Source organism: Lissotriton vulgaris, chromosome 9, assembly GCF_964263255.1.
Source record: "Lissotriton vulgaris chromosome 9, aLisVul1.2, whole genome shotgun sequence".
Lineage (NCBI taxonomy): Eukaryota > Metazoa > Chordata > Amphibia > Caudata > Salamandridae > Lissotriton > Lissotriton vulgaris.
Genome location: NC_141697.1, coordinates 77400898 through 77421697, shown reverse-complemented (window position 1 = coordinate 77421697; position 20800 = coordinate 77400898). Strand labels below are relative to the sequence as shown.

At 47.7% G+C, this 20800-nt stretch overlaps 1 protein-coding gene across 1 annotated transcript in view; it reads left to right on the top strand.

Annotated features, from left to right (window-relative positions):
* The first annotated feature begins 10033 nt into the window (after nucleotides 1-10033).
* The window catches only part of ZFYVE1 (zinc finger FYVE-type containing 1), a 210771-nt gene continuing 200004 nt past the window's right edge, over nucleotides 10034-20800 (top strand). The window contains exon 1 of the mRNA XM_086937085.1: nucleotides 10034-10188. The gene's annotated coding sequence lies outside the window, so the exon portion shown is untranslated. The remainder of the gene's footprint in view (nucleotides 10189-20800) is intronic.

Below are 20800 nucleotides of genomic sequence, written 5' to 3'. Positions count from 1 at the left end.
TGTCTTTAAATCTTGTTATCTTGTCACTTTTGCTCCGTTTTCAAAGACAGGGGACAAAAGTTAGTTTGTCTTCCTACTCGCCAGAAAGGGCGAGTAGGACCTAAAAATAGCTCGTCTTCATACATTCTCCCTCGCAAATGCGAGCGGGCGAGTGGATTTGTCGAGCCCTGTGATGGCACGGAGAAAAGGAGGAAGCGAGTTCCAGATTCTCACCGCATTACCTGAGAACGATTGCGCCATCAATTTTTCCTTTTTGAAGGAGAGGGGCTCAAACAGGAACTTTTCCGCATTCTGAGAATGTCTTAAGGATAGAACCTTGAGAGACGCCTTGACCAACCACCAGTGGAGATGAGAGACTGTTTGCAATCTTGATCATTTGGGATCTGTCTGATAGGAATGAGGCAAACCATTTGAGGACTGTGCCTTCCACGCCCATTCTCTGTTGAAGAGTGTTAAGGAGGGTGTTGTGATTAACAGTGTCAAAGGCTGCAGAGAGGTCAAGAAGAATCAGAAGACACGATTCCCCTGAATCGAGTATATGCAGCGTATCATCTATCACTTGCAGCGGGGCTGTTTCAGTGCTGCATTTTTTAATAAAGCCAGACTGGAACATGTCAAGGAGATTATTGTCCATAATGTGTTGGGAAAGTTGTTTTGCAACGCATTTTTCTGTGATCTTTGCAAGAAAAGGGAGATTGGTGATGAGGCGGAAGTTATTGAGGTCATTTGCATCTGCAGGTTTTTTTTAGAAGGAGGGTAACCTGTCCTGTTTTGAGGACAACTTGGAGGGATCCTTGATTGAGGAAGAGATTAACTAGCCTGGTCCAATAGGAGAGAGTGTTGGTATCGAAATCAATGGCGATGACACTGGGAATGTGGTCAGAAGAATGGTTGGAGGGTTTGGTTTCGAGGATGCATCTGAGGAGATCATCTTCTGAGAAGGCGGCAAAGTTCTGCCAAATGACTACGGATTTTTGTTCCTCAATGGGGGAGGGGTGGGTGACCTGTTCCACCAGAGATTTTACCTTTTGATCAAAGAATATAGCAAACTCAGTTGCTTTCTTTGAAGCATCCTCAGGTTTGATGGTTTGGGGAGAACAATTTGGGTTTTTGATGAGGTCGAAAAGTTTTTTGGGTCTGTTTTTAGCTGAATCGAGGAGGGATCTGAAATGTGATGTTTTTTCCTGGAAGATGTGCTTGTGGTATTTAAATCTTGCTGAATGTAAAAGAGAGAGGTTGGATGTGGAAGGAGATTGTCTCCAATGTTTCTCCAAGATTCTAAGGTTTTCCCGTTCGTCATAGAGAGCTTTATTGAACCAAGGAGCCGATGGGGTGGGTCTTTTCCTTTTGCTTTGGAGTGGAACGACCTTGTCGATTTCAACTGCAAGGATTGAGAGGCAATGGGGGTGAGATCGTTGACATCCTTATTGGGGTCTAGACTAGAGAGTGAACGCATAGCAGAATCACATGGAGTCTCAAGATCAATGTTTTTTGTGCTGCGGAACCAAGTAGAGGCTCTTTTAGGTTGGCCGAGAGTTATAATGTGCGAGAGGTGAAAACGGAAGGGAATGAGGAAATGGTCTGACCAGTCTATACGGATGGGGGGAGCAGTGGTAAGCTGGTCTGATTTAAAATAACAAGGTCCAGAATTGAGCCTTGGCGTGTGTAATTTCTGAGCAGTGTTGGACAAGGTTATCAGCTGAGAGAAATGTTGCAAGTTTGTTGGCAGCCGAGCATTCCACGCAGCCCCAGTAGAGATTGAAATCACCTAGGAAGATATGCTAGTCGCTTTGTGAATATTGGTCACTAATGAAGTCGATGAGTTCCTCTATGAAGGAAGAGCAATTACCAGGCAGGAGGTAGATGGCATGGAACCTGAAGGGTGAACCATGATGAACTTGGAGTTCTAGGGAAAGGCATTCAAAAGTGCGAAAGAGGATGGTGGGAAAGACTTTGATTCGGAGGGAGTTTCTGAAGATAATCGCAACACCTCCCCCGAACTTGTCTGTTCTGTCGTTTCTGAGGATAGAGTAGTCAGTAAGTATCAAAAGATCAAATGAAGTGTGAGAGGAGTCATTACACCAGGTCTCAGTGAGAAAGAGCATGTCGAGATTGTGGTGGTGTCCTTCCTCGCGGCCAAAGCATGGAACGCCCTTCCGCTCCACCTCAGACAGACAACATCGCTCCCCATCTTCGCAAGAAACCTCAAAACCTGGCTCTTCGACAGACCCCCCTCCAGACCGTCCTGACTCCATCAGAAGCGGTCGCTCCCACGCTCCCTGGTCTCCTTGGGGTATCGTTGTGCCTTCTCTCGCATTGCTTTGTGCCCTTTTAAATAATTGGTGCCTGCATATAGCCAGGTTCTGAACTGGGATGGTGCAGTGAGATAAATAACGGTGATGGATCAAGCCCTGATCTTTGGACTGGGTAAGAGTGGTCTGCTTAATTCAGACACTCTGTTCATCACCACCCCCTTTTCTGAATCGTTTTTGGCCACTATAGGTGTGGCAGGGTATACTCAGACATGAGTCCCTTTCTCACTGCACCATCAGGATTCAAGCAAGCCGGGCCGACGACGGCTGAAATGCCAGAAACCGGTCCCCGGTAGCTTGTCTCCTTTCTGGTGAAGAATTGGCTTGGTAGTTTAGTCTGCCCTGTTCCCATGATGCACTGGGCCAGGGACAGACTGATTTGCATATAGCCAGGTTCTGAACTGGGATGGTGCAGTGAGATAAATAACGGTGATGGATCAAGCCCTGATCTTTGGACTGGGTAAGAGTGGTCTGCTTAATTCAGACACTCTGTTCATCACCACCCCCTTTTCTGAATCGTTTTTGGCCACTATAGGTGTGGCAGGGTATACTCAGACATGAGTCCCTTTCTCACTGCACCATCAGGATTCAAGCAAGCCGGGCCGACGACGGCTGAAATGCCAGAAACCGGTCCCCGGTAGCTTGTCTCCTTTCTGGTGAAGAATTGGCTTGGTAGTTTAGTCTGCCCTGTTCCCATGATGCACTGGGCCAGGGACAGACTGATTTGCATATAGCCAGGTTCTGAACTGGGATGGTGCAGTGAGATAAATAACGGTGATGGATCAAGCCCTAATGTTTGGACTGGGTAAGAGTGGTCTGCTTAATTCAGACACTCTGTTCATCACCACCCCCTTTTCTGAATCATTTTTGGCCACTATAGGTGTGGCAGGGTATACTCAGACATGAGTCCCTTTCTCACTGCACCATCAGGATTCAAGCAAGCCGGGCCAACGACGGCTGAAATGCCAGAAACCGGTCCCCGATAGCTTGTCTCCTTTCTGGTGAAGAAATGGCTTGGTAGTTTAGTCTGCCCTGTTCCCATGATGCACTGGGCCAGGGACAGACTGATTTGCATATAGCCAGGTTCTGAACTGGAATGGTGCAGTGAGATAAATAACGGTGATGGATCAAGCCCTGATCTTTGGACTGGGTAAGAGTGGTCTGCTTAATTCAGACACTCTGTTCATCACCACCCCCTTTTCTGAATCGTTTTTGGCCACTGTAGGTGTGGCAGGGTATACTCAGATATGAGTCCCTTTCTCACTGCACCATCAGGATTCAAGCAAGCCGGGCCGACGACGGCTGAAATGCCAGAAACCGGTCCCCGGTAGCTTGTCTCCTTTCTGGTGAAGAATTGGCTTGGTAGTTTAGTCTGCCCTGTTCCCATGATGCACTGGGCCAGGGACAGACTGATTTGCATATAGCCAGGTTCTGAACTGGGATGGTGCAGTGAGATAAATAACGGTGATGGATCAAGCCCTGATCTTTGGACTGGGTAAGAGTGGTCTGCTTAATTCAGACACTCTGTTCATCACCACCCCCTTTTCTGAATCGTTTTTGGCCACTATAGGTGTGGCAGGGTATACTCAGACATGAGTCCCTTTCTCACTGCACCATCAGGATTCAAGCAAGCCGGGCCGACGACGGCTGAAATGCCAGAAACTGGTCCCCGGTAGCTTGTCTCCTTTCTGGTGAAGAATTGGCTTGGTAGTTTAGTCTGCCCTGTTCCCATGATGCACTGGGCCAGGGACAGACTGATTTGCATGTAGCCAGGTTCTGAACTGGGATGGTGCAGTGAGATAAATAACGGTGATGGATCAAGCCCTGATCTTTGGACTGGGTAAGAGTGGTCTGCTTAATTCAGACACTCTGTTCATCACCACCCCCTTTTCTGAATCGTTTTTGGCCACTATAGGTGTGGCAGGGTATACTCAGACATGAGTCCCTTTCTCACTGCACCATCAGGATTCAAGCAAGCCGGGCCGACGACGGCTGAAATGCCAGAAACCGGTCCCCGGTAGCTTGTCTCCTTTCTGGTGAAGAATTGGCTTGGTAGTTTAGTCTGCCCTGTTCCCATGATGCACTGGGCCAGGGACAGACTGATTTGCATATAGCCAGGTTCTGAACTGGGATGGTGCAGTGAGATAAATAACGGTGATGGATCAAGCCCTGATCTTTGGACTTGGTAAGAGTGGTCTGCTTAATTCAGACACTCTGTTCATCACCACCCCCTTTTCTGAATCGTTGCTAGGATCTCATAGCGCTCATAGCGCTCTATTGCCCATTTGTGCTACCTGATTTTCATAGCGCTTTAGTGCTTTTTGTGCTGCCTAGACTTCTTTGCGCTGTGTTGGTAATTTGTGCATTTGCTCGTTTGCTCAGCTGGTCCCGTGGCGCTCGCATTGCTTATTACTAAATATTCTCAGTGCCTGATTGTTGCCGGTGCTTTATCTCACTCTGTGCCCCAGCCTTACTCGGCTTTGCTTTGCTGCCATTTTGTTTGTTGTGCCTCGGAGCCCGTCCTCTCTACCCCGCTCCCGCCTCCCAGCTGCCCCTTCCTCCCACTGACCGATAAGGCTTACTAGCGACCCCAGAAGAGCTGTGACCGTCCTGGCTCCATCAGAAGCGGTCGCTCCCACGCTCCCTGGTCTCCCTGGGGTATCGTTGTGCCTTCGCTCGCATTGCTTTGTGCCCTTTTAAATAATTGGTGCCTGCTAGGATCTCATAGCGCTCATAGCGCTCTATTGCCCATTTGTGCCGCCTGATTTTCATAGCGCTTTAGTACTTTTTGTGCTGCCTAGACTTCTTTGCGCTGTGTTGGTAATTTGTGCATTTGCTCGTTTGCTCAGCTGGTCCCGTGGCGCTCGCATTGCTTATTACTAAATATTCTCAGTGCCTGATTGTTGCCGGTGCGTTATCTCACTCTGTGCCCCAGCCTTACTCGGCTTTGCTTTGCTGCCATTTTGTTTGTTGTGCCTCGGAGCCCGTCCTCTCCACCCCGCTCCCGCCTCCCAGCTGCCCCTCCCTCGCTCCGCCCCCCCCACTATCCACTTATGACAGACACACTTACGCGCAGCGTTCACGCGCAGCGGATGCGCCCCATGCGCGCCGAAGGTGCACCAAAGGTAAGCCCGTCTACGCCCGTCCGCGCCTGGACCGCGCCCAGCGCCAAACCCCCTGGCCCCCGCAAAACCCACTCCACCCGCATAACATACGACGCCGCAACCCTGTCAGCCCTCAACCCCGGCCGTCTCCCAGACTGCTGCCAAGCCGCCCCAGGACACACCCATGGACCCTTCACCTGCCACTCCTGCAAGTTAGACTGCATCAGGACGCTCACCAAATCCACTAACTCCAAACAGAGCTCCGACACCAACCATCTGAAGTGCATCCTGCTCAACACCCGCTCTGTCCACAGTCACGCCATTGAACTCTGGAACCTACTCGACACCATATCACCGGACGTCGCCTTTCTTACAGAAACCTGGATGAACGCCTCATCAATGCCCGACATTGCCATAGCCATCCCTGACGGCTACAAGATCATCCGAAAGGACCGCGTCAACCAAACAGGAGGAGGCATTGCCATCATCCATAAGAACACCATCCGCATCACAACCAGTTCCGACGATAACCTCGCAGCCGCCGAACACCTTCACTTCCAGATCCACACCGACCCCAAGACCACACTCAGAGGCACCCTCATCTACAGGCCACCAGGACCCCGCACCCAATTCAGAGAAGACATCACTGACTTCATCAGCCCACACGCCCTCACCTCCGAGGACTACATTCTATTGGGAGATCTCAACTTCCACCTGGAAAAGAACAACGACAGCAACACCACCTCCCTTCTGGACAACCTTGCAAACCTCGGACTCAAACAACTTGTCGACACCCCCACCCACTATGCCGGACACACGCTCGACCCGATCTTCACCTCCAGCAAGCACATCTCCTTCAACCACACCACAACTCTCCATTGGACGGACCACAGCTGCGTTCACTTCAACTACAAAAAGACTACGACTCACAACCACCCTAAACCAATTCCCCGCAGAAACTGGAACAAAATCACCACCGACCAACTCTTCACATCGCTTCACCAAAACCCTCCTGCCAAATCATCGAACCCAAACCAAGCAGCCACCAACCTCACACAATGGATCACCCACAGCGCTGACGAATTAGCACCCTTGAAAAACCATCAAATCAAGCAAGGTAGCAAAAAAGCCCCCTGGTTCAATGACGACCTTAAGAAATCCAAGAAGATCTGTCGCACCCTCGAGAAAGTCTGGCGAAAATACCCAACCACTGATAACCTAGCTACCTTCAAGAATGCCACCCGCAAACATCACCAACTGATCCGATCCACCAAGAAATCAGCATTCAAGGATCGACTCGACAACAACGCCCACAACAGCAAGGAACTATTCAACATCGTTAAAGAATTTACCAACCCCACCGCCGGCACCAACGACATCACTCCCTCCCAAGACCTCTGCAACTCTTTAGCATCATTCTTCCACAACAAAATCGCTGACATACATAACAGCTTTGGAGACCAGCCCGGAGACCAGTCCACCCCACCCACCTCTGAACTTAAACCCACCTCCAACAACCTTTGCGACTGGAACCCAATCACCACTGAAGACACCATCCGCCTAATGAACTCCATCCACTCAGGATCGCCAACTGACCCATGTCCTCACCACATTTTCAACAAAGCAGACTCCATTATCGCACCCCGTCTCCGAGATGTAATCAACTGCTCCCTCAACTCCGCTACCTTCCCGGAAAGCTGGAAACATGCCGAACTCAGCGCCCTCCTGAAGAAACCCACAGCAGACCCCACTGAACTCAAGAACTACCGCCCCATTTCGCTCCTCCCATTCCCTGCCAAAGTCATTGAGAAAGCCGTCAACAGTCAACTCGCCGCCTTAATCGAATCCAACAAATCCCTCGACCCTTCAAAATCCGGCTTCCGAGCCAAACACAGCACCGAGACCGCCCTCATCGCAGCAACAGACGACATTCGAACTCTACTGGACAATGGAGAAACAGCTGCCCTCATCCTACTTGACCTCTCTGCAGCCTTCGATACAGTCTGTCATAGCACCCTTATACAACGCCTCAGCAAAGTCGGAATACAAGGAAAAGCTTTGGACTGGATCATCTCGTTCCTCTCCGGAAGAACACAGAGAGTCCGCCTCCCCCCTTTCAGATCAGAGGCCACCGAAGTCATCTGCGGCGTACCACAAGGATCATCACTCAGCCCCACCCTCTTCAACGTTTACATGAGTCCCCTCGCATCCATCGCGCGCCAACACAACCTCAACATCATCTCCTACGCAGACGACACCCAGCTGATCCTCTCCCTCACCAAAGACCCAAACACCGCCAAAACCAACCTACACGAAGGGATGAAAGAAGTAGCCGAATGGATGAAGAACAGCCGTTTAAAACTTAACTCGGACAAAACGGAAGTCCTCAACTTAGGATCACCCCCCTCCGCTTGGAATGACTCATGGTGGCCACCGGCCCTGGGAATCGCACCCACACAAACGGACCACACACGTAACCTGGGCTTCATCCTGGACTCCTCCCTCTCGATGACCAGACAAGTCAACGCCGTCTCATCATCATGCTTCAACATCCTACGTATGCTCAAAAGAATCTTCCGTTGGATCCCCACCGAAACAAGAAAGACGGTCACCCATGCACTGGTCACAAGCCGACTGGACTACGGAAACACACTCTACGCCGGAACCACAGCCAAACTACAGAAAAAACTCCAACGCATCCAAAACGCCTCAGCCAGACTCATCCTAGACATCCCCCGCCAAGCTCACATTTCCGGTCACCTGAAAGACCTCCACTGGCTCCCCGCCAACCAGAGAATACTGTTCCGCCTCCTCACCCACGCACACAAAGCCCTCTACGACCTAGGACCCGAATGCCTCAACACGCGCCTGTCATTTTACACCCCCACCCGCCAACTACGATCGTCCAATTAAGCCCTCGCCGCAATTCCACGCATCCAAAGATCCACCATGGGGGGAAGATCCTTCTCCTACTTAGCGGCCAAGACCTGGAATTCTCTCCCCATCCACCTCCGCCTCACACAGAACCACCTCTCCTTCAGAAAACAACTTAAAACTTGGATATTCGACAAGTAATATACCTCCCCTCCCTCAAGCGCCTTGAGACCCTCTGGGTGAGTAGTGCGCTATACAAATGTTAAACTTGAACTTGAACTTAAACTTGATCGAATGGAACCTGCACCCCCCCACCCCCACCCCTAGCGCCTTGAGACCCTTACGGGTGAGTAGTTGCGCTTTAACAAACTCCTGAATGATTGATTGATTGAGTGGGTGATGGTGTCAGAGATTTCCAGTTTGTGTTTGGTTGCAGATCTGCAGTTATGGAGCATACAGTGTAGGTCTGACACAACTGTTTTTGTGATGTGAGTGTCTGGACTGATAAGGGGGATAGAGATTAGATTCTTGTTTCTATTCTGTCTCCCCCCCACCGTTTGCCTAATTATTATGTTTTTGTTATATTTTCTTGCTTCCTTAGTTCATGTTATATAATGCAACCTTTACCTCGCACTGTTTTTGCCTAATTATTATGCTTTTGCTTATATACATTTTGCTTCCTTAGATCATTTTATGTAATGTAACCTTTTTGCGCTCCGATACCCACCGGTCAAGCTAGCGCTATATAAAACTTTTAAAATAAAAATAAAAGCATAGTAAGCTTAGGAGCTTAGTAATTATAACTAGCTATGAGATCAGCGCTACTATTATGTGTCTTCTAAAAGATTTTTTTTTTTTGCAGCTTGATATAGCACGAACTCGACCCGAAGGTATTGGAGCGCTTTATATGAGCACCAGTTACATTACACAAGGACACATTCATGAGATCAGTCACAGGAGTGAAACTGATTGGTGTAAGTAGTGCCAGCCGTTACAGCCATAATAAATAAGGAGAATAATAAAACCTCTGATGTGGTCTCAAAAACAACACCATCCCATCCCATTACATATTGTTGACTCTCCTTCGGGTAGGGCTTAAGGACAAGACCCTCAGTATGTTCATTCTAGTTGATCCCTTGTTTAGCCCTCCTCCCCGTCTCCCATGAATGAAACCTTTTATACCTCGTATAACTTCAGTTACGGCAACGTGGCGCCCATCTTGGAATCAAAACAACCCTCACTCGATAGACCTTCGAAGACAGAACGAAGTAGCAAATTAATCAACATATTAAAAAAATATAAAAAATTAAAGCATTCATTTAACATTGCAATGAACATTTACATTAACACATAAAAAATATAAACGATTGATACTGGCATTATTGTTACAAACATATTTTTTAAGGATGCACTTAAATTCTGCTGATTTGATTATTCACATTTTAGAATAAAATATGTGAAAATCGCGCGCACTTTAACCTTTCCCTGCATTTGTTTAAAGGTTGGTGGAGAATTAAAATGGCGGACATTATATGCAAAGCTCCTCAAGTTACTGTATGCGCTTGTCATTCGTGCCTGCCTTTTATTTACATGTTTTGGTGTACACCTTTTCCGGGTTTACCTCGTTGCATGCTGGGACATTAAGTCCAGGCTTTCCCAGTGATCCGTTTAGCTTGCACGAAGGACCGGATGAAAATAAAACTAGAAGAACTACAAGCCCCAGAAAGGCCCCGCCTGGGAAGCATAACATTTCCCTGTGTACTGGGGATACACTATTAGAGCCTCGAAGTAAGTTCAGTGCGATCAGCTGATCCTAAGTGAGCGGAGCCAAGGAAGACGGCAGGAGCCGGGGGATGGGCGCAGAGGAGCAGCGCTTCAAGCTAGCCTAGCCCCTGCTGGTAAGGAGGATTCCTGGGAGGGAGAGGAGCGCAGGCAGGCAAGCCCAGATCGCAGAAGGCAGTCCAGAGGGTGAACAATAGGCATCCCCTGGGCCTCCAGTACGCACCTTACAGTATCACTCCGTAACCCCTATCCATTCTGTGTGCACTTGCCCTGTCTGTGGGTGTCCGTAGACCTCCCTCGTACACCAAGCTGTCGTCCCATTCCTCCCAGATACTTCCTACAGAACCCACAGGAGGGTCACGAGCCCCATGTAAACACCTTAACCTTCAATAGGTAGTCTTTAAATTCTGTATAACCGTTTTAAATGTCAGTGTGTAGCCTCCGTTCCTTCTCTGTGCACACTGCTGTCCTATATGAAGCTCAAACCATCGATAATCTTCGGGCCTCCTTTCTACACTATGGCTTGAAAACCCACCAGCCTCCTGTATGGTACACGTTTACACTGTGACTGACCTCCTTAGTAACCAGTAGCTGGAACTCCCAAATAACCTTTAATTGTCCATAGGAAGGCCAGTGCTTAAGTCTTCACTATACTCCTTACAGTGGGCAACCTATGGACCTCTTGTATATATGTTGAACCACCAATAAGTAGTGTCTGACAATTCCTTGTGTTGTTGTGTAACACTGTCACTAAGCATGCCTTTGAGTCTCGGGTATACATCTTGCAATGTTAACCATAAGTCCCTGGCCATGCACACAACTTACACTTTTAGAGCCTAACACAGCACAGAGACAGCCCTAGTTGTAGCCACGGACGACATCAGATTGATGCTAGACAATGAAGAAACAGCAGCCCTCATCCTTCTCGACCTCAGCACCTTTCAACACCATATCCCACCACATAATGATCAACAGACTCCACCAGTTTAGAATACAAGGAGCAACCTCAAGTGGATCGTATTCTACCTAAAAGGAAGAATGCAGGTGGTTATCCTTCTTCCCTATGCTTCGCCACCCCCAAGAACATCAGCTGTGGTGTACCTCAAGTCTCATCCTTCAGCCCTACCCTCTTCAACATATACAAGACACCCCTGGCCAACATCGTCAAGAGCCACAGACTTAACATCTTCTCCTACACCGATGACACCAACTCATCCTCTCCCTAACCAACGACCCAACAACAAGTTCCAAAGATGCATGGCCGTCTGGATGAACAACAACTGCCTTTAAGCTCAATAAAGACAAGATAGAAGAACTCCTCTTTGGGAATGGCAAGGACTCCCTGTGGAACAGTGAATGGTAGCCTCCTGAGCTGGGCCCAACCCCCAAAACCACTGAACATGCCTGCAACCTTGGCATCATCCTCAACAGGCAGCTATCCACGAAGAAGCAGGTCAGTGTCATCTCCTCTTGCTTCTTCACCGTCCGAATGCTCAAGAAGGTATTTTAATGGCTCGCACCCAACTCTAAGTACTCGTCACCAGCATATTAAACAATGGCAACTCCCAATACATAGATATCACTGCCCAACTCATGACCAAACACCAGATCATCCAGAACACAGCAGCCAGACTCATCCTCGACCTCTCCAGACGGACGCACATCACTCGTCACCTCAGGAAACTCATTGACATACTCTAACGCTCGTCCTGTTACTCTGAAATGGTGGGCGAGTTCCAAAAGGCTCGAACCAGAGGCCTGTCTCTATTCTAGGTTCACTATGATCTTCGAGCTGAGCCTGGCCTCTCCCCATGGTAAGCAAATGAAAAAGCAGCAATAATTCTTCCCCTCTGGTCTCCGATTGTGCTTTACATTGCTGAGTTGATTAATTACACAAGCAGTACAGTTATTACCCGGTAGCTCGGTGCTTTGTGCTTACATAGCATCCTCCAGTTTCCCAGAACTAATATATAGCATGAGAAATTTTATTGCGGTCAGCTAATTTTATTGTGATGGAAATTGGTGGACAACTACTTCAGTAGCACAGTGGTGTCAAAAGCTTTTGACATGACATAAGCACATAGGAGAGCAGTCTGCCGCTCATCTACACAAATGCGTTTCCTTCCCAAATCATTATGATGGCTTTCTTTCCCAAAACCTAAACGGAATTGTGAACGCATGCGATGAAGATGGGAGTTTTGTTTCAAATCATTTGCAAACTGCTCCAACTTCTTTTCTTCACCGCTTTAGCCAATAAAAGAAAAAAAACTGTGACTGGTCTTGGTTTATTTGCCCCTGTCTGTATATGTTTTTAAGAGAAGGATAACAAACGGGAATTCTTCCTTTTTATTTTTTTATCAGGACCTCATATATATTTAATAGTTTGCAATATATTATTTTGTGAATCGTGACGGATACAAAAAACCAGACTAAGTGAAAAACATCTAAACATGCACTGCTCCTTTTAGACCTGTAGCATCAGACTTCACACATTGTAATCATATTGCCTCTTTGCCTATAGTCCTAAGAGGCCTCCACTGGCTCTGTGAGTGCAGTATGAGCACATAGCCTTTGGCTTGGGGTGCTTTTAGTGGGGGTGTGTGATGGGGACAACTTTTGTATTCATCCACAGATCATACCCCCCCAACTGAATTACCTATTCAGCTGGATTAAGGTAAGGAATGGAGCAAGTATTCACCCTGCTTTCATAGGGAAATATGGTCAGCCTGCAATACTAAAAAAGAACGAATATGAACCCAAATGGGCGTTGATTAACCAAAATGCCAGGGTTAGCGAAAATGACATCATATACCCTTTGACCTTAATTACGTCACCAGAAGTGACATCATATGACCTTTGACCCTGCATCATCCCAAGAAGTGATGTCACTTAACCGTAATCCTGATGACATCACAATAATTAACATTGCTGTAGTTACATAATTGCATAGTTCATATTATATATTCTTTTGGGGTAGAGCAAAGGGTGGAAGTTTCTCTTCCCAGAGAAAATGTTGAAAAAAATGGGCTATACTAGTGCATTTTAATGCACAATTTTCACATAAATTTGCCAAAAAGCCATAGGCTATTGAAAAACAGTCACTAAATATTAAAATCCTTTCATGGTGTGCCAAGATACCAGTGGCGGCTGGCAACTCCAGAGAGTGGCGAGGTAGGCAAATGGGTGGTTGCAATCACGAGCTATCAATCTATCAATGAGCATTTGTATAGTATGAATGTCTGGGGGCTGTGGATGCAATGTCTCATTTGAGGAGCCAGGACAGAAAGGTGAAAATTAAGGGTCAGAAACGAGCAGAAAAGGAAAAGAAATGAAGGTCAGAAACTAGCATAAGGTCAGAGAAGAGCAGAAAGAGGCTAAATAAAGGTCCTAAACGAGCAGAAAGAGGCAAAATAACAAGCAGAGAGAGAACTTACCCACTCCGCTGGCTCGCCTCCTCCAGTTCCCTGCTTCAGTCCCTCGGCGTTGGAAGTTTGAAGCAGTTGAATTCTCTGCACCAATTCAGATGCTGCTCTCATGCTGCTGATAATGTTCAGCGGCATGAAAGCAGCACCAGAATTCGCTGGAGTGGGTTTCCGCAATGATCCTACAGGCACTGTGTGCCTGTGCCTGCCCTCCACACAGCTGTCTGAGATAGATGGGTGGAGAGGTTTACAGTGTGCATGTCAGACTGGCCTCGCAGGACAGCTGGCTAAAGTGACATGCTCAGTGTAAACTGATGGAATGAGCCCCACTCCCCTGTTGCCAGTCATCAGCAGTAACCCCACCCTCAAACACCATCTCGGGCTGGGGAAAGGGGAAAATGAAATGTTAATAAATTCAATTTATTGGATTTTTTTTCCCCCTTTGTGGCGCAGGCAGCAGGGGAGGTGACCTCTACCCTAAAGAAGGGGCCGCCTCTTCAAGCTACTGAAATCTGACAGCCCCCATGAGTTCACCCAATGATGTTTTTGAAATGTTCTATGGGTGTCACTTATGTAAAAAAATTACATCTACTGCTAGTACCAGCATTTTGCCATGGTGGCCCTTTCTGCACAAACATTATATACAATATGCCAGTGCCAGAAGTTTCCTAATGCTACTTCTCTTGCACTATGAATGTGCCTCATGTCAAAGGTTATGTCTTATATGTCAAGGACCTCATTTTGTCTTGGATGGCCCCATTACATTGCCACAGTTGTCTTCCCATATGCCTAGAATTTCCTCAGGTATGCCATCACCAGCAATTTGCCACAGGTGCCAACTATGCCAAGAATTTCCTCCAGTTGTCCAAAGGTGGCTTTTGTTTATGGGTTCACCAAGCCAAAATTTACTTACAGAGTGCCAATAGTAGCATTTTGCAGAGGGTATCCCATATGCAAGTATTGCCTCCAGTATTCCAGTGCCAACATTTTGTCAAGGGTGCTTTTATAAGCTGAGAAGCATGCCAAGTCCAACAGCGGATCTGCAAGCACAACAACACATGCTCACTCACATCCACTTATTCACACTCATTCTATCATTTATTGTCATATGGTTACTACGTTTCTATATATTGTGTTAAGTTAGCATGTGCTTATTAAATGTTTAAACGCCATATTTTCTTTCTGCTTCGGTTTTGCACACGACACCTAATTGTTATTGCAGCTTTTAACCTAGACGAAAGATGTGTTTATTTGAGAATAATATGTTATTGCACTGATATCAGTCGTGCTTGGTACACTTGGTACAACTGTCTGCACACTGAGAACTGCACACTCTCAGAATAACCTAACACAAGGTTGCTGTAGGCCTGATCCTCGCACCACGTTAGTCATAACACCAATAATGTTTGTGCCAAATTATGGCTCTACGTGGGTTTAAGATACAGTTACAGGGAATGAATCAACACACTTGATGCTGAGCATGCTGAGAGCTGGTAGCTGTTGATGTGATCTCCTACTACTGAGAATTAGAGGTATGGGTCCGCCCTGCTAAGAACCCAGACGAGACCTTCTTAGATATAATATAATATGCTAATTAGGGTGCGCGAAATAAAGGTGATACAGAATTCTATAGATAACATGTTATCACCTTTTGCTTACTATGGATTAGTGACTATGCTGCTGACTCTGATTTTTATAATATGTATGTTGATATTATACAAGATACTGCGTTTGAGAATGCTGCATTGAAAAATAAACATTTCAAACTTGCACGTGTTTTCATTGCCTCCCAGTTTCGGTTTGGAATGATAATATAACGAAAGAGTGTTCATGTGTTCCACGATACCTGAGGTATTCTAAGTTCATGTTCTGGATTGTCTAAGTCATTGGGAAGTATTTATTACCAATGCGACACTGTAGCTAGCTAGGTAAGGGGATTTCTGAAACAAAGGTGAGTTGTGGGTCACCCTAACTCACCCAGGTTCTAGGTCTCTGTGCACAGTTCTGTGAGAGAACGGAAACCCTGCGACATGGCGCCCAACGTGGGGCATGGCGCCCATACGTTGATTGGCCTTATTTCATGACACTCGAGTAGTATATCATTCAAACCTTAACGCCTACATTCCCGTTTCCGGAAAACGGCAGTGTCGGAAAAACCTACCTATTTTTGAAATAGGTCTTTTTCAAGCTTGATTCTATCTAAAACGGTTTCTTTGAATTACTACCCAGTTGTGCTACGAAGTAATATTTGTATATTCTCTTTTCTGTGCTGACATGGCTCAACCAGTGGACATCCCGCAGCATAGTCGCATTGCGGTGCGTGACCATTTGCGGATGTATGATGTTCCCCTTGAAGGCTTGGCTGTGGTTCTGGTGGTGAGTGCGGAACATGCTTACCCGTACGAACTGTTTTATTCGTGGGTGACATTTCCGGCGGTGGACGCTAATTCTGGAGTGTTCCATTCGTACACTGCTTCAGATGTACCGGCTGCGTACGCTCCGTACAGAGCACTGGAAGTTCCTATAGACGCTTGGCAGCATGGAGTTTGGTTTGGTGGCGCCCTACCGCACGTTTTAACCGCTCCGAGGTTAGGTCCATTGTCCATTCCGGGCACTCCATGGCCCGCTTTGGCTGGGTTTACTCCTCATCCCCGACGTGCCACTTGTAACGTGGCTGATCTGCGGCGGCTTCATGAAGTCGCTGTGGAAGTGATTAGAGCACTTGTTCATTACACTAGCCGTAATGTTCAGGACGCGGCCCCTAGAGGCGCACAGCTTCGTGCAGAACATGCTGGTCTGAAAATCAATCCGGTCATGGTTAATTCCGTGATGGGTAAGAAGCCCCAAGAAAAGGATGATTTTCCATTCTGGCTTGCTGAGAAATTCGGCCAGCTGGAGGCTGTGTTTCCCAATACGAGTCCAGGTGATAAACACCGGATTCTTACACTTAGTTTGCCGAAAGATCTGGCTCCTGACCTTGCTGACTGTGAGACCTGGGGAAAAACTTTTGCGGCGGTCTATTCGAGGTGCTATGGCTCCCCGTCTGTGACCAATCTAGGTGGGGTCCTTAAACGTGTTCAAGACGAACACGGACCAGAGGCGGCTGTTGAATTGGGCATGCGCCTGTGTGGCTCCTTTGAAGTAGTTTGCGGTCTAATCCTTGCGAATGTCAAGGGAGATGCAGTGAACTTTCAGGTGGCTAATGCGTTGGCGTTGGTTCAAGAGGCCGACCGACCCCGACAGTTGGCAAAGATCATTGTGACTGCTTACAAAATGGTTGGCCGCAATGCGAAAGGGGTTAAAGTTTCTCCGGATAAGGAGAAGAAACAGCCCCAGGGTCAGACATCGGAAACTAGTGGTCAACAAAAGTCCAAAAAGCAAAATTGGCCTACAAAACAGAATCAAGGTAAGCAACAACAACAACAAACACAGGTTTCTGCTCCTGCGTCTCCGTTGCCTGCGCAGTCGGATCGAGTTTATGATTTGCGCGACCGCGCGATGATTAAATCGCCTGAAAGGTTTCAGGCTTCTGACCAACGCTCTCCTCGTTCCTTTCAGGACTCATCGGCTCCGTCAACCGGTGGTGGAGGGGGCGGCAGGGGCCGGGGTGGCCAGCAAGGACGTGGTCAGCCCCGCCCGCGAAACGGTGGAGAGCAGCAGGAGGGCTCTACGCCCAAGAGACCACAGTTTGCCACGAAGAAAGTCGCTGCCCTGACCGCGCATCGTTATGCCCCAGATAGTGAGAACGCGGCTTCGGAATCTGACGTGGGCTCTGACCTTGCTGGACAGCGCAGCCGAGATTACCATAGTGAGAGAGGCCCTCCGTCCACTGTTGAAGGTGACAGCGACTGATTCTTATGTTGTAATTGAAACTGCTGATACGCATGTTGCTCCCCCTGAAAGACTTTTTTGAAATTGTCCTGTTAATTGAAGGTGACATGCAGCGAACTGTAAAAGGGGTATTTTGGGAAAATCTCTCGTCTACGTATGACATTTTACTTTCGGAGGCTGACTGGCCCCCACCTTTTGTTCTCGCAGCTCCGCGAGGGGAGGAGGTAATCCTGCCCAGCTTCGCGCACACTGTGCCGAGGGTGGAGGCGCTGCATTTTGCAGAAGAGTGGGCTCTGGCGCTTGCGCCGGCTGTGTACCGCAATCAGTGTGGCTGGGATAAATTGTCACCATGCCACGAGATTCCATTGCGGTCACAGCCACAGCCTCAACCTCAATATCCCATACGGCGTGAAGCGAAAGCTTCAGTCGCAGCTATCCTTGAACAATTGGAATATCAAGGTGTAATTGAAACGTGTGTGTCACCGATGAATAACCCCCTTTTTACTGTGAACAAGCCGGACGGCTCATATCGTTTGGTTTTGGATTATAGGCATTTGAACTCGCATTGCCGTAACTGTGCCGTACAGAATACGCATGGCTCTGCGTTAGTGAATAGTCTTGAGCGTAAACGATTCAAGACCACGCTTGACATTTCCAATGGTTTTTATGCCCATAGATTAGATGGTCTAAGTTCCCAATGGACCAGTTTTACATGCGGCGGTGTACAAAAAAAAGTTTAAACGACTCCCAATGGGCTACAAGAATAGTCCTGGAGTGTTTTCCGCACGCATTGTCTCTCTGCTGGAGAGCTTCGACCCAGTTGCTTGTTCGTATGTGGATGACATTTATCTCACAGACGACGATCTTTGGGAGCATCTGTGTCGAGTAAATAGCATAATTTGTAACTTTGCTGACGTGGGTTACAAATTTAACTTTGCAAAGTCGCACATTGCAGAGTACACAGTGTTGTTTCTAGGTTACGAGCTTAACAACGAAGGGAAGGGTTTAGCACCCCATTTCCTGGAGAAATGTGCACAATTGTGCTCTCCGACAACACTGAAAAAATTACAATCTCTACTGGGCTTTTTGAATTTCGGAAGGACATATATTCCGGAATATGCCCAGCGTATCAAGCCTTTGTATGCTTTGATACAACCATCTTTTTCCAAATCATGCTGGCTGCCTGAGCATTCGGCCATTCTGCAGTCTTTGCAGGCTGATTTGCTCGCTTCTGAATACTTACAGGCTCGTGATAACCAAACCAACCTGGTGATAAGAATTATCCCTGGGGCGGTGGGTTTCACGTACCTGACTTTTAATGAAGGAGATACAGTATCTATTGCTTACAAGTCACACTTGTACACTTCGGCTGAACTGCGATTTTCCACTGTAGAAAAAGTTTTAACGGCTGTGCAGATGGCTATCCTAAAAGAACGTGCCCTGTCACAAGGAAAACGCATGTTGGTTGTTACCCCGTGTCCTGCCTTAGAGGCGGTTACGAAAGCCAGTGTACCTAATTCCAAAGCTTTGCACCCTCGGTGGATTCAATGGGCTGCATCCTTGACGTCCCAGGATGTCACGTTTATTTTTGACGCCACGTTACGGTCGCAGGAGTATTTACAGTATGAATTTGTTCATCCTGCTCCGTTAGCAATGCGGCCGTTGGAGGATTTCCATTGCATCATTTACACTGATGGTTCGGCGCAGGTTGCGCATGGCTCTAAACATGCCTACGTTTCCGCTTGCGCCATTGTGGTCGGGGCCATGGTGAACGATGAGTTCAAGTCCAGTGTTGTGCACACGCAGACGCTTGGGGACTGCACCGCACAATCAGCAGAGCTTCGTGCGCTGATGCTTGCATTAGAGTACGCAGATCCTAGTGTGACGACTTTAATCGTAAGTGACTCTTACTACTGTGTCCAGTCTTACAATGAAAACTTGTTCTTTTGGATTCAGAATGATTTTCGTGACTCCAAAGGTAGCGCAATAAAACATAAAACGATCTGGGTCCGAGTGGCGGAACTTAAAGAAAAGTTGCCACTCGTCTTTGTGATTCATACTCTCGGTCATCAGCGCGTGGGGGTTCATGCTGTTGGCAACTCGCTTGCTGATGAAGCAGCGAAGTCAGCGGTATCAAAATACTTGGTTGCAGCAGTTACGAGGTCCAAAAGCAGAATAGATGATGACATCTTGGCAGCAGTTACTGCAACACAGAAGGGAAGTAAATATCCTGCGGGATTCCCTTCTAAATACACATACCACTTAAGTCCCGATAAGGTTCCTTATGTGAAAATCCCTGAAGTTGGCGAACGTCTAGTTCCCAACTCGGATCGCAGGGCTGCTTTGATTACAGCGGCTCATGAAGGCGTGGCGTCTGCGCATGCGGGCGTCTCGGCCACTGTAACTCAGCTACAACAGAGATTCTGGTGGCGGGGACTGTACAAACAGACGCGTGAATATGTTCTTCAATGTGACATTTGCCAGCAGATTAAGCCTTCCACTGCTGCGCGTCCGCCTCAGACACAGTTGTACATCTCGAATAAACCACTTGGATGTGTTTATTTGGATCACTGCGGTCCATTTTCTTCTGATACTGCATATAAGTACATCTTAGTAGCAGTTGATTCATGCACACGCTTTGTGTGGGTATGGCCGCATCGGAGCGCTGATTCACGTACTGTCATTAAGGATTTGCGAGTCTTTGTGGGAATTTTTGCCTGTGGTACCTTCCATTCGGATCAGGGTCCGGCATTTGCCTCTAAGGCGTATAAGGATGCTATGGTTTCGATGGGGGTCCAAGTCAAATTTTCGAGTCCCTACAGACCTGAGGGTAATAGTGTAGTTGAACGAATGAACCGCGACTTAAAGCAATCTTTGACAGCTCGAGTTATAGGCACTGGTAGAAACTGGTTAGCCCACCTTATAGGCGTGCAGCGTGCGCTTAATAATCTCCCTAGAAGGTCTCTGGGTGGGCGGACCCCGTACGAAATGCTCTTTGGTATCAAGATGTATGTACCTGACCTCGATGGGCTGGACAGCAAGGCCCAGGCCACGTCCTTTGACGTAGATGAACATTGCAATGTTTTACAGAATCTACAAAAGACCAGAGACAGTCTTGCAAAGGAACATTTGCCCTCCACATCGGATGATGCGCTGCAGATCCCGGTAGTTGGCTGGCTACCCCAAGTTGGAGAACTGGTTCGAGAGAAGATCGATAACAAGAAAGAGTTTGGTCCCTCATATCGAGCACCGGTTCGAGTTCTTGGAGTGAAGGGCACAAGAACAGTCATTTTACCACCACTTCCAGGTCGTAAGGAAAACAGATTTATTTCTATTGACAATGTCAAGACACACAGGGTGGCCGATTCTTCATAGCATGACACCGGCTGTATCCTGTCCTTCCATGGTGAGGCACTCTGTGCTGGCTATTACATCTGGTGCAGAACAGGAGGTGTCCCTCGAGATGCCTGCCATA